The following is a 15,881-nucleotide window of genomic DNA, read 5'->3' on the forward strand; positions in this document are numbered from 1 at the left end:
GTGTCCCCAAGTTTAATTTTCTGAATACTGGTTACTTCTACGAAACCTGTTCTTCTCTTCCCCTGCCTGGTTTGTTACTGTTCCTGCATTGGCCTCATAATAAAATGTAAATAAAATATGCTGAGAGCGTCAGTGTATCATATAAGGACACAGCCTGGAACCCTGGAAGAGAAAAGCCATGGGCCTGCAATGAAGAGAATGATACAGTATGCATAAGGAGCATATCTGAAAAATAAATCAGTAAATAAAGGGAGAAGCATTGCATAAGGTCTGTTTGCATTCTGGGAGGTAGTATACAGATTAAGTAGGTAGAGCGCTAAAAATTTTTTGTGGCCATACTAAGGCTTAAACTCAGGGCCCGATGCGTTTCTCAGCTGTTTTTCCCAAGGCTGAGGCTTTACCACTTTCACAGCTCCACTTCCAGCCATCTGGTCGTTAATTGGACATGAGCGCCTCCCAGGCTTTCCTTCCTGGTCAGGCCTGTGAATCCTGCTCGGTTTTCTCTCTTACAGCTGGAGCTCTACTCTCTGGAACACTGTACAACTTCTGGTTTACTGGTGGTTTATTGGAGATAAGAGTCTCACAGAATGCCTGCTCAGGCTGAATTTGAATGGCAATCTTGCAAACAGGATTCAATCGGCTTTCTTCAGGAAGACACCAAGGAGCCCCTCCATACAAAACCTTAGTCTAAATCTCGAGAGGCACTAGAGAAAAAGAGATACATGAAGACGAGTCTAGTGTGCTCTACATACTTAAGGTTGGAGACACACAACTCTCATAATTATTAGATCATTTTATAGACAAAAGGAGCAATGAAGACAGTATAAGGATCGCTCCAGCTTTTGGTCCTCTCATCTTGAGACAGCAAATTCACTGCAGCTCAATGCTAAGTGACAGAACGTGCGTGTCCTGTGGACATTTGCTCCCAAATCCTGTGACACTCTTTTCTCACTTTTGGCTTCAAACCTGTGACCTGACTGAGAGGAGAAGATGAGGAGAGAAAATCCTTCTCAGAGATAACAGCTATAAAGAACATTGGGTAGATAATTTATAAATTCAAACCTTTGGAATGACCCTGTTAAGAAGTCAGCTTGTCCAGATGAAAAAATGAAGAAGAAAAGAAAGAAGGTGCCAGTGGCTTCTCACTGTAATCCCAGCTTCAAAGGGGGCTGAGGTATAGAGAATCTGAGTTTGAACCCAGCAAGTATAGCAAAATCCATGACACTGTTATTTCTAAGAGATCACAGGAAAACCCAGAAGTGGGGCTGTGATTCAAATTTAATGCACTACCCTTGAGCAAAAGGAGTTCAGGGACAATGCCTAGGCTCGTAGTTCAACCCCAGGACCTGCCCCCTCAAAAAGAGCTTGTACCTCCATGTCTTTGGGTATGTATGGATATATTCCTAGAGGTGAAGCTCCAGAGTAGTTATGATGAATGACATCAAGCTAGGAAATTTGTATTCAATAAAATGATTTCATAACAGAGACTGCTTTCATGACAGTGCATAATACAGAGCTCCGCTCACTGTTCCCAGTGTAGCCTGAGGGTGTCTCTGCATCCCAGGCCTGCTGGAAAAAGTCTCTCTCATTGTCTGGACAGGCAGACAAAAGGCCTCACTCTTGTACAGCTGTGTAACAAACAACTCCATCTGGGTTAGATAGTGAGGATGATTGTGGGCAGGCTCTGAAGGTCAGGAGAAAAAGTTTTCTTTGTATCCCAAACTCTCTGTCTCCCCAGTGCTCTGGTTTGACAGGAAGCCTTCATTTGTGACACCTCCTGTGGCAGGACAAGTCCTGTGCACTTATCCTGCCTTTGTGAGACTATATTTCGGTGTCTCAGATACAGTGCTCAATATAATTCAAGAGTCCTTCTGGCAGACAACTAGGGTACTGAACTTCATTGTTTCATTGCCAGTGATGATGGGCCTATGATGCCTCTCCTAGGTTTCTGGAAGCTTGGGAAATCCAAGCACATGTCTGATATCACAAAGGTTCCTGTCATCTAGGGATGGTGAATCCCATCAGGTTTTGAAACATTTGACCTCTCCTATTTGGGCCCTGGGTGGCTAGGTTTGGGGGTTGAACACAGGGCCAGGGTGCTGACCATGAGCTCAGTGCAGAAGCCCGGTGCTTTACCATTTTGTGTAACAGCATCAATTCTAGTCTGTGTGTGTGTGTGTGTGTGTGTGTGTGTGTGTGTGTGTGTGTGTGTGTGTGTGTGTGTGTATGCACGTGGGTGGACAGGGGCACGGGCACATACACCATTCTTGGAGGTTGAACTCAGGACCTGAGCACTGTACCTAGTTTGTCTTGTACAATCATGGCCTTCTCCCACTTGAACCACAGAGCTACTTCAGTATTTTTTTTTTACTGTTGTGGTCCTGAGAAATCAAACCCAGGGTTTCATATTTGCAAAGCACTCTACCCCTAAGGCATACTCCAAGCCCTCTACTTCAGGTATGTTAGTTTGTTTCTCTATATTGTTATTATTGTAGGAGTTGATGTCTGGGCCTGGATGCTGTTCTTGAGCTCTTCAGCTCAAGTCTTGTGCTCTACCACTTGAGCAAAATACCATTTCAGCTTTTCTGGTGGCCCATTGGAGCTAAGTGTCTCAAGGACTTTCCTTCCCAGGCTGGCTTTGAACTATGATCCTCAGATCTCATCCTCCTGAGTAGCTAGGATGAAAGGCATGAGTGACAAGCACCTAGCTTCCACTTCTGGTTTCTTAGTGGTGAACTGGAGATAATACGCTCATGGGACCTTTTGTGTCTGGGATAATTTGGAACCCAGATCCTCAGATCTCAGCTTCCTCGGAAGGCAGGATGAGAGACCTCAGCTATAGACCCCTAGGCTGTGGCATCTGCTGCAAGGGGCCCATGGCTCCAAGCGGTGGAGTGCTAAACATGAGCCCAAGAGGTAAGGGTCAGAGTTTAGACCCCTATTTCAAGGTTTATGACTGAGAAAATACAAAACAAACAATTGCCTGAAGTAAACAACTCACTAGTCTACAGTAATACATAATTTTGTCCCTGCCATGGATACATATATGAGCCTCAATATTCTTGTCTGCATAATCATCTCAGTGGGGAGATCTTACAAGGACCCAATGAAAGAATGCACCTGGTGAAGGACACAGCACATGGCACTCTTTGCATTGCACCCAGCACCCAATGCACGACTCAGTACACTACAACCTGTGAAGGACTCAGCACATAGCACCATGTGCAGGACTCATCACAGAGTACCCTATGGATGACTCACACGTAGCTCTGTTCCACAAGCTGTCATTAGACTTAGGGTGCTCTAATCAATATCACCATACTTTGAGGCACATTTCACAAAGCACACAAGTTCACACCTAACAGTTTAGTTGGATTTTTTTTTGGAGGGTGGGGAGGTTAGTCATGGAGCTTGAGCTTAAAGCTTGGGGATATTATTGTTCTAATAACATTTGCAAAAGGCTAGAACTCTACCACTTAAAGCCATATTTCAAAGAGTCTAGCAGACTTCCTGTCAAGTTTTAAAGCCCCAGAGAGGCCAGGATATCGGGGGTAAGCCAGGGTAAACCAGGATGATGGGAGTAACCCATGGAGCTGGGTTGCAGCAGTTTATATCTGACTAAGTCAGGTTAGGTGGCAGCTGTCAGCACCAGACTCCTAGCTTGCTCTTTCATGTGGTATTTGAAGTCCTGTCCTTCTATAGTTGCCATTAGAACATTGTACCTCTTTTTGGCGGCAGTCCTGGGGCTTGAAAAAAGGTTTTGACACTGTCCCTAAGCATTTATGCTCAAGGGCAGAACTCAATTGATTGAAAGACAGCAGAACTTCTGGGTTTTCTGTTTATGTGGCACTGAGGAATTGAGCCCAGGGCTTCATGCTCACTAGGTGAGTACTCAACAACCGAGCCCCAGGAGTGAACAGGTATAAATAGAGATTGATGTATATAAGCAATATATACACAGAAAGATGTCTGTATATTATTAATTTATAGATATTACTACAAATTATTACTTATTAAATTATTAATGAGTTAATTAAATTGTTAATGAGTTAACAATTAATAAAGCATTAACTAAATTACTCAATATCCTGTTATTTTTATCACATATGTACATACATCCATACACATAATTTCATATTTAATAGAATGATACATATATATATATATATATATATATATAGTTAAATTATGCATCATGTGTTACTACCAATTATTAGGTATCTATGTTTCCATGCAATTTTTATTCTGGTAATACTTAATAAATTATTAAACTTAATCCACATCCTATAATTTTAGTGTCTAATTTTATTCTAGAATGATTCACTACTAATTCAATCTGCTTTTCATTTATTGTAGTGACAATTCTTCCACCTATGACATTTTTTACATTTATGACATCCTATTACATATAGATTTGCATATATTACATATAGATTTTCATCTGAATTATACATCCTACCTGTCACCAAGCACTTTCAAAAAAAAAAGAAAACGTGTCACGCTCGGCTTCTCACTCCAAGATTACATTTTTTGGCAGTGGTGGGATCTAACTCAGGGCCTAGAAGGCTCAATTCATGAATGGCTGACTGTCAACACAGCAGCTTCTAGGCAATTCAGCTGCCAGGCACTTCCCAGTCCCTGAAATCGAACCCCGTATGCTGACCCCATATTGTGCTTAGTGTACTTATTCATTTTATTTTTGTTTTATTCATTTACTTACCATTTATTTTATTGACTGTTATTACACATGAAATATTACATTTCTTACATAGGATATAGATTTGCCTATGTATGAAACTTCACACCTGATACCCAGGTCTTTCACAGAGAAGGAAAACCTGTGTCACCATTGGCTTCTTACTCCACGATTCAACTTTTGTGTGTGCTGGCATCTAAAGTCACAGCCTACAAGGTCCAATTCATGAATGGATGAGTGTCAGTATGCCAGCCTGAGGCATATTGAGCTGACAAGCATTTCCAGAACTTGAGATCCAGCTCCATGAGTTGACAAAATTAGAACAGATAGACATACAGATGGTAGTACACAAATAAATACTGATTTTTATAGAGTGCCAGAGATGTATATACATTATTTGGTTACATAGGCTACATTCCTATCAATTCTTGGGTATTTCGTATACCTCCATGTAATCAATATTATAGTTTTCATCCTTAATTATTAATTAAATCAACCACTGCCCTGGAATTATTGTGTCCATGTAATTAATAGTATTCTTTGAATATGTCAAAAATATTCATTAAAATCCATTGGACTACTATAATCACTCTATTTATATAGTAGTATTCAGAAACAACTAATTCAACCTTGCCATTCATAATCTTCCATCGGTATTCCTGTGAATAGGAAGGAGACATAGGATCTCCATCCTTTGGTAGGGGTCAGGACCTGGCTTCAAACACAGGGCCTATATTGCCATGTTGGCCTATGGCTTGCCTGGTAGCCCACCAGCCTTCAGCAGTACCAAGTTACCAACATTCTTCAACCGTGTCATTCAGAAGCAGGATGGTCACCTTGCAAAGAAAATAAATGTAAAACTGGTAGTCATCTGCAAGTTGCTAGTTTTTTTTTTTCCATTATTTTTTTTTCTTGTCAGCCTTTGGGTCCCAGGAACCCAGGTTCGGCTGTGGGTCCAGTGGCTGCACCCTAGCCTGGAGTGATCAAAGCAGAGGCAGAATTGCCATGCCCTGAGTTCAAGCCCTGTGCTTGACAAAAGAAAAATACATACATACATATATACATACATACATACATACATACATACATACATACATACATACATACATACATATGTACATACATTAAAAATATATTAAAAAATCATGAGGCTCCTTGGCTTGGAATTCATGCCATTTTTTCTGCCAGGCCTGGGCTTCGAACTCAGGGTCTGGGTCAGGGTCTGGGAAAATCCTCAGCACTGTGGGGGATGGGGAAGATCACCATTCTGGAAGACAAGAAAGTCAGGCCTGTTTCTAGGGCCTGAATTCAAGTCTTAGCCCTTGAAAAAATAATATTCGTATATATTTTAAGTACATGAATTTTATTGACCTACAAATTTTTACTGCATATTACAGTTAGAGTATTCATTTTATTTTGTGTTTTATTTGTTTCTTATATATTTTAGTGAATATGATTACACATATAATATTTTTTGCATCTTATTACATAAGACATAAGTTTGCCTATGTATTCTACATCATTCCTGAGTCCCAGGAATTTCATCGATAAAGAAACCAAGTGGGAAAATTGGCTTTCCACCAGGATTAAGTTTTTGGCAGTTCTGTGACTTGAACTCAGGGCCTAGCAGGCCCACTTCATGAGTGGGTAAATAATAGCACACCAGTCTGATGCAAGAGAAGTTGGCGGGCAAATTGAGGACCTGAGATCAACCCCTAGGAATGGCCGATATATAAACAGATAGATGATTAGACTGCAGTGTGTGTGTGTGTGTGTGTGTGTGTGTGTGTGTGTGTGTGTGTGTGTGTGTGTGTGTGTGTGTGTGTGTGTGTGTGTTGTTAGCTATTTTTGACCAGGGCTAACCCTCTACCACTGGTGCTACACGGCTCTACTTCTGGCTTTGTTGGCACTGAAGTTGGACAAGGATCTCAAGGACTTTCCTGCCTAGTGTGAATTTGACCATGATCCTCCTATCACAGACTTGTAAACATTAATGAGGACTGCTGAGAGTGACTGGTGCCTGCCTAATCATTGGTCTTGCTGTTCTTGGACAGACCAGTGAGTTCCCTATCCTTCAGTTAAAATGGTGGGAGCTGGAGCCCACAGTTGGCATCCTGGTCCTGCCAACTCCAAATGGAAGGAGATCCTTAGAGACACTCATTCCTTTCTATATGAATATCAATGGAACATGATGTATGTTATGATTGAATGGGCAGCTCTTTAATAATTCTAATTATACACAATTATATTATAGGACACTGATCGATTTTAATCAATACCTCATGAAGCATTTAAACAATCACGTTCATTAAATGGGGCATAATGAAATACCTAAGAATTGGGCATCACATAGTATTAAGGTGCCATTTTTTCTGCTAGGACTGGGATTGGAACTCATGGTCTGGGTAACTCTGATTCACTGTGTGGAAAGGGGAAGCTAGCCTTCTTGAAGTCAAGAAATTCATATCTGTTCCTTAGGTCTGAAATCTATCCCCAGCACTAGAATACATCTTATTTGTGTACATTTTAAATATATGATTTATATTTACATACATAGGTTGACTCCATATTGCATTCAGTGTAGTTATTCATTTTATTTTTTGTTTTATTCATGTGTTTGTGGGGCACAAGGGCAGCAAAGATGAGATTGAGAGGAAGTTGAGTGGGAACAGCTCAATTGTTTACCTTAAAATCTGATTGGATAAAGCTTAGGTGCATAATAGGGTGTGACCTTTATAGTGATTGGTAGGTTCCTTTCCCTCCCCTTCCATTGCTCGCAGATTTTCCCTTTAAAAGGTACTTGCTGTCTGGTAATTAACCAGTTCTTGCTTCACTTGACTCCCCACTGTGTCTGAATATCTCCCGGGCTAAGGGAAAGGACCAGTGGTTCACTTAACATTCCCTGGCCCCATCCATCTTTCCGGGGCAAACAAAGACCCAACATGTATTGACTGTTTATTTTATTGACTAATATGGCAAAAAGAACATTGGTTACATTGATTAAATAGGATATAGCTCTGCATATGTATTCCACTTATATCTGATACCCAGGACTTCCACAGAAAAGGAAAATATGTGTCACCATCAGTTTCTTACTCCATGATTCATTGTTTGGGCGTGATGGCATCTAAACTCAAGGCCTACAGGGCCAAATTCATGAATGTGTTTGTGTCAGCATGCCATCCTGGAACAAATTGAGCTGATAGGCAGTTCCAGGATCTGAGGTCAAGCACCAAGGGTTGACAAAATAAGAACAGATTTAAATGCAGATCATAGTACACTAAGATATATATATATATATATATATATATATATATATATATATATATATATATATATATATATATATACAGAGTGCCAGAGATGTCTATCCATTGTTCAGTTATATAGACTACATTCCTACCAATTCTTGGGTATTTATTATGCCTCCATGTAATTAATGTTATTATTTTTATCTTTAATAAACTATTAAGTAAATCAGTGTCCTGAAATTATTGCGTCCCTGTGAGAAATAGTATTCTTTTAATGTTTTATGATATATTAAATAAAATCAATCAGCCGACTGAAATCATGAAGTCTAATTGTGTACAATTACCATTCATGAGCATGTCATTCAACTGTGACATTGATAACATTCCATCAATATTCCTGTGGATGGGAACGAATTTTTAGGATATCCCACCATCTGGAAGTGGCATGACTGTATTCGAACTGTAGGCCTATGTTGCCGTGTGAGACTATGGCTTCTCCAATAGCCCTTAATTAAAAAAATATTTAGCTCCCTGGTTTGTAATTCATGACATTTTTTTCTGCCAGGCCTGGGATCTGAACTCCAGGTCTGGGTACGTATGCAGCACCGTGATGGAAGGGAATCTGAACATGCTTGAACACATGAAAGTCAGGCCTGTTCTCTAGGCCTGAATTCAAGCCTAAGAGCTTGAAAACATACTCCTTATATCCAATTTAAAGATAGGATTTATGCTTCCATACACACAGTCAGACCATATTTTGTTGGGTGTGGTTATTCATTTTATTTCTTGTTTTATTCATTTATTTACCATTTATTTCATTGACTCTAATGACCCCTCTACCATTTATTACATTGTTTACATCCTATAACAGCATCCAGATTTGTAAATATGTTCTCCATCATTCCTGACACCCAGGACTATCACAGAAAAGGAAAACATGTATCACACTTGGCTTCTTACTCAAACATTAAATTTTTGGATATGCTGGGATGTGAACTCAGGGTTTAGCAAGCCCAATTCATGAATGGATGAGTGTAAACATGGCAGCCTTTAGCCAATGAAGCTGTGAGGTGGTTCCCAGGTATTGAGATATAGCCCCAGGTTTGGCTAAAACAGTGATACATGTATAGGCAGAGGGTGGTATACAAATAAATATATATTAGTAACGAGCACCAGAGGCATCTATCCATGATTGAATGACACCTACTACATTCCTACCAACTCTTACACATTTATTATATCACCATTGAGGGAATATTATTCTTTTCATGCATAATAACCTATTAATTAAGATCAATCAGCATCCTAGAATTATTGCATCCAATTTTAGACTAGACAGAAGCATGATGTACTCTTTCAGTTGGTATTCCTATGCAGAGGAACGAGTCTTTTGTGATCTCCTGCCATTGGTAGGTGTCAGTACTGGGATTTTTTACCCGGGGCCTATGTTCACAGGTTAGCCTATGGATTCTCTGATAGGAAGCCAGCCTTCAGGTATGGCAGGTCAGGTCCACTTTGCAGCCATGTTATTCAGACCTAGGATGGTCACTGTGCAAAGAAAAAAATGTAAAACCCTCAATCCTCTGCAGCTTGCCATTTTTTGTGCTATGCTACATATTTCTTATTCTTCCTGAAAGCCCTCTGGGCCTAGGATCCCTGGATTGGCAATGGGTCCGAGGGTGCCCCACCCTTGGGCGATTGAAGCTGAGGCAGAGTTGCCATGACCTGAGTTCAAGCCCCTTGTTGGCAAAATAAAGAATAAATAAAAACATTAATTAATTATTTAACTAAATTAAAAAAGAAATAAAGCTCCCTTGTTTTGAATTTCTACAAGTTTTCTTTCCTAGCCTGGGATTTGAACTCAGGGTCATGGTAAATATGTAGCAATGTGAAAGAAAATGCAGATTTGCCACTACTTGAGTTCAAACCCCATGCAAATCCAAAATTAAAAATTAAGTCACTGAGCTCAGCAGGGGGAGTAGTTGTGGGGATGGGAGGGAAGGAATGGTAGGGGGAAAGCAAAGGAGGAAGCAACAATGCTCAATAGGAACTGTACTATTTACCATGCTCATTTAACTGTAACCCCTCTGTACAACATATTTACAATAAAAAATGAAAAAAGTAGTGCTTAGAGAAGCATTTTGGGGGTAAGAGAAAGTGTCTGAATAGATGTACAAAATTCTACACTGCATTTTTTTTAATGTTCAGTATGTAACTGAATAAACATAACTGCTTCCATTAAAAAATTTAAGTCACTGTCTTGGAACTGGGGCCAGTATTTCCATCATTGCTGGGATTTGATCTAACCATCCAGGTAACTCTTTTGCACCATGAATGTAGGCAAAGCTCACTGTCCTTGAGGAAAAGAAATTCAGGCTAGAGATCCCAGCGTCTGAATGAAAACCCTGCAATGGAAAAAATATTTCTATATATGTGTAATATATGATATATATTTACATCTGTATGTTTATTACATATTTTAACTTTTATTATTGATTTTGTATTTTTTTATTTTTTATTTTTCATTTACTTATTGTTTATTGTATTTAGTATTATTATGCACACAATATTTAGTACATGTTGTACATCTATTATAAATTTGTACACAATAATTTAGAACATTGACTGGTTTTTCATTAATATTTTATTAAGTGTTAAACATGATACATAATTAAATGGAAACATTTTTCACAGTCTTCACATGTTTAGAGTCTCTCCCATGTATGAACTTTGTCTTCTTTATCTTTATAATTTTCCTATAGGAATTTCTTTAGATGATTTTTACTCAGAAGCCTTTTATTGGGGATAGTCAAGTTGAGGGAAAAAATTGTAATGGTGGGGCTAGAAATGTGGCTTAGTGGTATTGAGCTGAGTCAGCATGCATAATGGTAAGGTTTGAATCCTCAGTGCCACATACTCAGAAAAAGCCAGAAGCTGTGGAGTGGCTCAAGTGGTACAGCACTAGGCTTGAGAAAAAGGAGCTCAGAGACAGTACCCAGGCCCTTAGTTCAAGCCCCAGGTCAGGCAGAAACAACAGACCAGATGCCTGTGGCTCACAACAGGAAACTTAGCTTCTCAGGAGGCTGAGACCTGAAGACCACAGTTCAAAGACAGCCTAGGCAAGGAAAACCTGTTAGACTCTTATCTCCAATGAATGACAAAAAGACCACATGTGGTGCTGTGGGTTAAGTGGTAGAGTGTTCGCCTTGAACTGAAGGGCTCAGGGACAGTGCCCAGGCTTGAATTTGAGACCAAAAACTGGAAAAAAGTGAGGGTTAAGCAAAGTACATTGCCTGTTTGCAAATTAGAACATTCTCTGGAAAAAATGAATGTTCATGTACACCAGAATTGGAGTTAGAGTTCAAGGTTCAATTGTAGCCCATTCATATGCATAGCCTCTCAGATTCTAGCATTATAACCTTGTGTCCTACAGGTTTCTGAAAGGTCCAATGTTGAAAGGCCTAATATGCTGCCCAAGCCCTTTGTGATAAGCAGCTGACTTGTAATGCGAACATTATTACAGTTCTGAACCTAGGAGAGCACCAGTAGCTCATGCCCATCACATTAGCTCAGGAGGCTGAATTCTGAGGATCACAGGATGAAGCAAGCCAGGGCTGGAAAGTCTATAACTCTCTGACTTCTACTGCTGAAAGGTCAGATGTTCAAGAGCTTCCTGTGTTTCCCGTGGTAATGAGAAGTTGCTTGCACTCTAAATGTTCTTAGAGTTATTGAGTTATAAAGCAGGAAATAAACATCATTGACCAATCCTGGGTTCACATGAAGTTCTCAGCTTCCAAGCCCTAGTCTTGTTAGCAGGAAGAACTCCAGTGTAACAATATTTGAAGGCAGAAACCAGTTTCAAAAGCCAGACTATGCGAAGAGACCTAGGCCTACAGGATTAGGAGCTAGAATGTACACACTCAACAGGGAAGTGAGCTGCAAAACCATTTCATTCATTCCAGACACAGCCAGCAATGAGGGGGAAACTTGAACATTTGTCAGAGTTACACAATGATCAGGCTTTTCTCAGCCTCTTCAAACAATGACTAATTAACCTTCCTCCCTCAGGTGAAGGAAACCTCAGGCTATCTTTAGGTTAACAATAGAGAGCCTTGCTCTTTGGTCTTAGGGAGTGGGGTTTTGACTCTCCATCTGTCAGATTTGAAGGCCTTTCTTCTCGCTCTGCCTGTCCATTCTCCTTCCTTCATTCTCCACATCATTAATGCAAATCCCCAGTCCAAAGAGAGGCAGGGTCCTTTCTCTTCTGGCTCCAAGCACCTGAGTTAGAACCTGGCTCTGCCCTCTTGACTCTGGGGCCCTTGGCTGACTGAGAAGTGGGAGACGGTCTTCCTGCTCTGTGGTTGTATGAAGAACATGTTGGTGTCCTGGCACGCTGCAGAAGGCCTCATGACTGGGGAGTGTTCCCTTCTTTCCTCCTGACATCCAAGACCAATTCTGGCTTTTTCTTGAATGTGCTACTGAGCAGTCAAACCCAGGGCTTCTTGCATGCTAGACAACACTCTCTCCCTAAATCACATTCCCAGCCCCCTCATCTTTTTCTTAATGGTAGTTTTTACATAAGTATGCTACCATTTTATGTCCTCAATTTTAATTTTCTGAATATTGGTTACTTCTAAGAAACCTGGTCTTCTCTTCCGCTGCGTGACTCTTCCTGCATTGGCCTCATAATAAATTGTAAATAAATGCTGCTGAGGGTGACCTGCTTTAGGCAGATGGCTGCACAGATTGTTGTGTATGGTTGTTTGTTAACACTCCTGGACCTTGAATTCAGGATCTGGGCACAGTCTGTGAGCTGCTTTATTGAAGGCTAGCCCTCTAACACTGGAGTCATATGGCTATACTTCTGGCTTTGTTGGCCCTGAAGTTGGACAGGGTTCTCAAGGACTTTTCGGCTTAGGGTGACTTTGACCATAATCTCCTATCTCAACCTTGTAATGAGAAGTGTGATATATATAATCAGATAGACCTGTATTTGCATTTTGTATTTGATCTGCTTGAAGAATGCAGCTGCTATTCTACCCTCCCTTGAGCCCCAGAAACTCCTGGATCTGGAGTTGAAATTAACGACCCTCTGGCAGGGAGTACCTGACAAAGTACACATTCCAGATCACTTTCCCCTGTGCCTAGGATCGGAGATAGTGGCTGCTTGGCAAAACCACTTCCCCCGGGTCGGGGTCAGAGATAGTGGCCATCTGGCAACAACTTCTCCTAAGTTACCCTAGAAATACAGTCTAATTAGTTTAGAGCACAATAGCTCACTAACCTGACCAGTTATTAGCCCCAGCCCTTTTCCCACTTTATATTGCGCCAATCTTCTGCTAGAATTATGACTTAAATTTCCCACGTGGTATATTAATTCATTGCCAATACATACTGAGGCCTTACCCCTACCAAAGAACATATGAAAAGTGTTGTAACCCTGTGCTTGGGGCCTCTCTCTGCAATCGGATATCAGTGCACAGAGGGGTCCGTGCTCGAGCTCGTCAATAAAAGACTCATTGCCGCTTGCATTGATCTTTGGTCCCTGGTGGTCTTTTGGGGGGTCTCCAAGTCTACGGGCCTTATAATAAGTATCAAGGAGGACTTCTGAGAGCCACTGGTGCCTTCCTAAACATTGGTCTTGCTGATGTTCTTGAACAGACCAGTGAGTCCCTATCCTCGGGTTGAAGTGGTGGGAGCTGGAGCCCACAGTTCGAATCCTGGTCCTGCCACCTCCAAATGGCAGGAGATCCTAAGAAACTCATTCCTATCCATATGAATACCAATGGAATGTGATGTATGTCATGATTGAATGGGACGTTCTTAAATGATTCTCGGATAAAATTGTAAACAATTAGATTATAAAACACTGATCAATTTTAATTAGTACTTATGAAACATTTAAACAATCACATTCATTAAATGGAGGCATAATGAAATATATCAGAACTGGGTGTCACATGGTATAGGGGTGCCATTTTTTCTGCCAAGACTTACTTTAGTTAATTGTTATATCCCATTTTCTGAATGTAATTTGGTATATGAAACTAGGATATATTATAAATCAATTATTCAAAGTTTTTATCATAAATATTTATAGCAAAATATAGAGATAAATCCAAATTATATATATATATATAAGCAAATTCCCAAAATTAAATATATTTAAACCATTAAAATTTTTAACAAAACTTAACACTTGCTGCAGTGTTCATTATGACAGGAGCCTTGTATAGAATAATTGAATTCCTCCTCCTACACATCTCTTGAACAACAAATATCTGGAATTATTTTGTTTTTGACATGTCAATCTTGACTTTATTCTTAAATGTGTGCTTATGTAAGAAGTACATGGCTTTAAATTTCATGAAAATTCTTTTATACTTACTTTTTGTTGAATTGTCTAGTTTAAGAAAATCAATTACACTTTATATATAAAACATGTTCTATGCTCCATTCAGCATGACGTACTCTAACATTGGAACAATACAGACAAGATTTGAATGGCCCCTGGGCAAGGATGATAGGCAAATTCCTGTACCATTCCATACTTTTACAACAACAGATGCTGGAGGGGATGTGGACACAAGGGAACTGTACTGCACTCTTTGTGGGAGTGTAAACTTGTTCAATCACTTTGGAAAGTAGTATGGAGGTTCCTCAAAAGACTCCACATAGAACTCCCCTATGACATAGCAATCCCACTTTTGGGCATTTACCCAAAAGATCACAAACAAGACGGTACTAAAACTATCAGCACAATCATATTTATTGCAGCATTGTTTAAGATAGCTAAGATATAGAAACAACCCCGATGCCCCTCATCAGATAGATCAAGAAAATATGCTATTTGTACTAATGAAATTCTATGCCTCCATAAGAAAGAATGGCATCGCCCAATTTGTAGAAAATGGAAAGACTTGGAAAAAAATTAAGTGAAGTAAGCCAGGTCCAAAGAAACATAGGTCCCAGGGTTTTCCTAATTTTAATAACTAATATATGTCTGGGATAAGCAGAAAAAGTCAAAATCTATGCACATATGACCAGATAAGATGATGTTAAGGGAAATGAACGCCCAAATAGGAACACAAGTGTTTTTTTTTTCTTGCTATTGTTTCGAACGTACTTATAACAGTCTATGTGATTTTTTTTTGTTTCTTTATATGTTCCTCCCTCATGCTATAACCCCTGTTTTCACTGTATTTGAATTTGGTGTGCCCACCTCTTGTATATATGCTCCTCTAATTTGGGAAGAGGAAGGAAAAAAAATGCTTAAGTAGGGATTCAAGTTGACCCATTGTAACAATGAGATGCACAAGACACTATGGTGAAAAATGAACTTTACAATTTAGGCAGGGGAAGGGGGGAGGGGAGTTTACTAGTAGAGGTAAGAGGGAAGGGACGGTAGACGGAAAATAAAGGAGGAGGTAACAATCCTTGTTAAGAAATGTACTCATTACATGCTCATGTAAATGTGACCTCTCTGTACAGTATTTTTAAAATAGAAAAGTATGAAAATGTTCTGAGATGGGAGAGTTTATTTCCTTTATTTTACTCAAACAATATGGCTAACAAAGAAATTAATGCAAAAAACTGATATGAAGGTATTTTGAATGAATGTGTGTGTGTGCACGTGCACATGTTCTCATGCACTTGCATGTATGTTGGTGTGCTCACAGTTTGAAAAAAGGGCTTCAAAGTCTTGCTAGGCCTTTCCTCTCTAGATTGGTGAGCTACTATATGAGCTACATCTCCATTCCTAGCCCTTTGCTAACTCATTGAAATTTTTGAAAAATAATCTCATGAATTTATTTTGCCCTGATTGGCTTCCACTGCTATCCACAGATCTCTGGCTCCTGAGTAAATATGCCGAGTAGTTAGGATTACAGGTGTGACCAACCAGCACAAGGCATGCAGAGTAATTTTAAAAGTAG

The 15,881-nt window shown here is 39.9% G+C and overlaps 1 non-coding gene across 1 annotated transcript; it reads left to right on the plus strand.

Annotated features, from left to right (window-relative positions):
- Positions 1–14,399: 14,399 nt before the first annotated feature.
- On the plus strand, positions 14,400–14,502 carry LOC138813034 (U6 spliceosomal RNA). Its single transcript, XR_011367697.1, has one exon. It is a non-coding gene; the product is annotated as a U6 spliceosomal RNA (small nuclear RNA).
- The last annotated feature ends 1,379 nt before the right edge of the window (positions 14,503–15,881 follow it).

This window comes from Dipodomys merriami, unplaced genomic scaffold (genome assembly GCF_024711535.1).
Source record: "Dipodomys merriami isolate MVZ:Mamm:240054 unplaced genomic scaffold, mDipMer1.0.p SCAF_579, whole genome shotgun sequence".
In the NCBI taxonomy this organism is placed as follows: Eukaryota; Metazoa; Chordata; class Mammalia; order Rodentia; family Heteromyidae; genus Dipodomys; species Dipodomys merriami.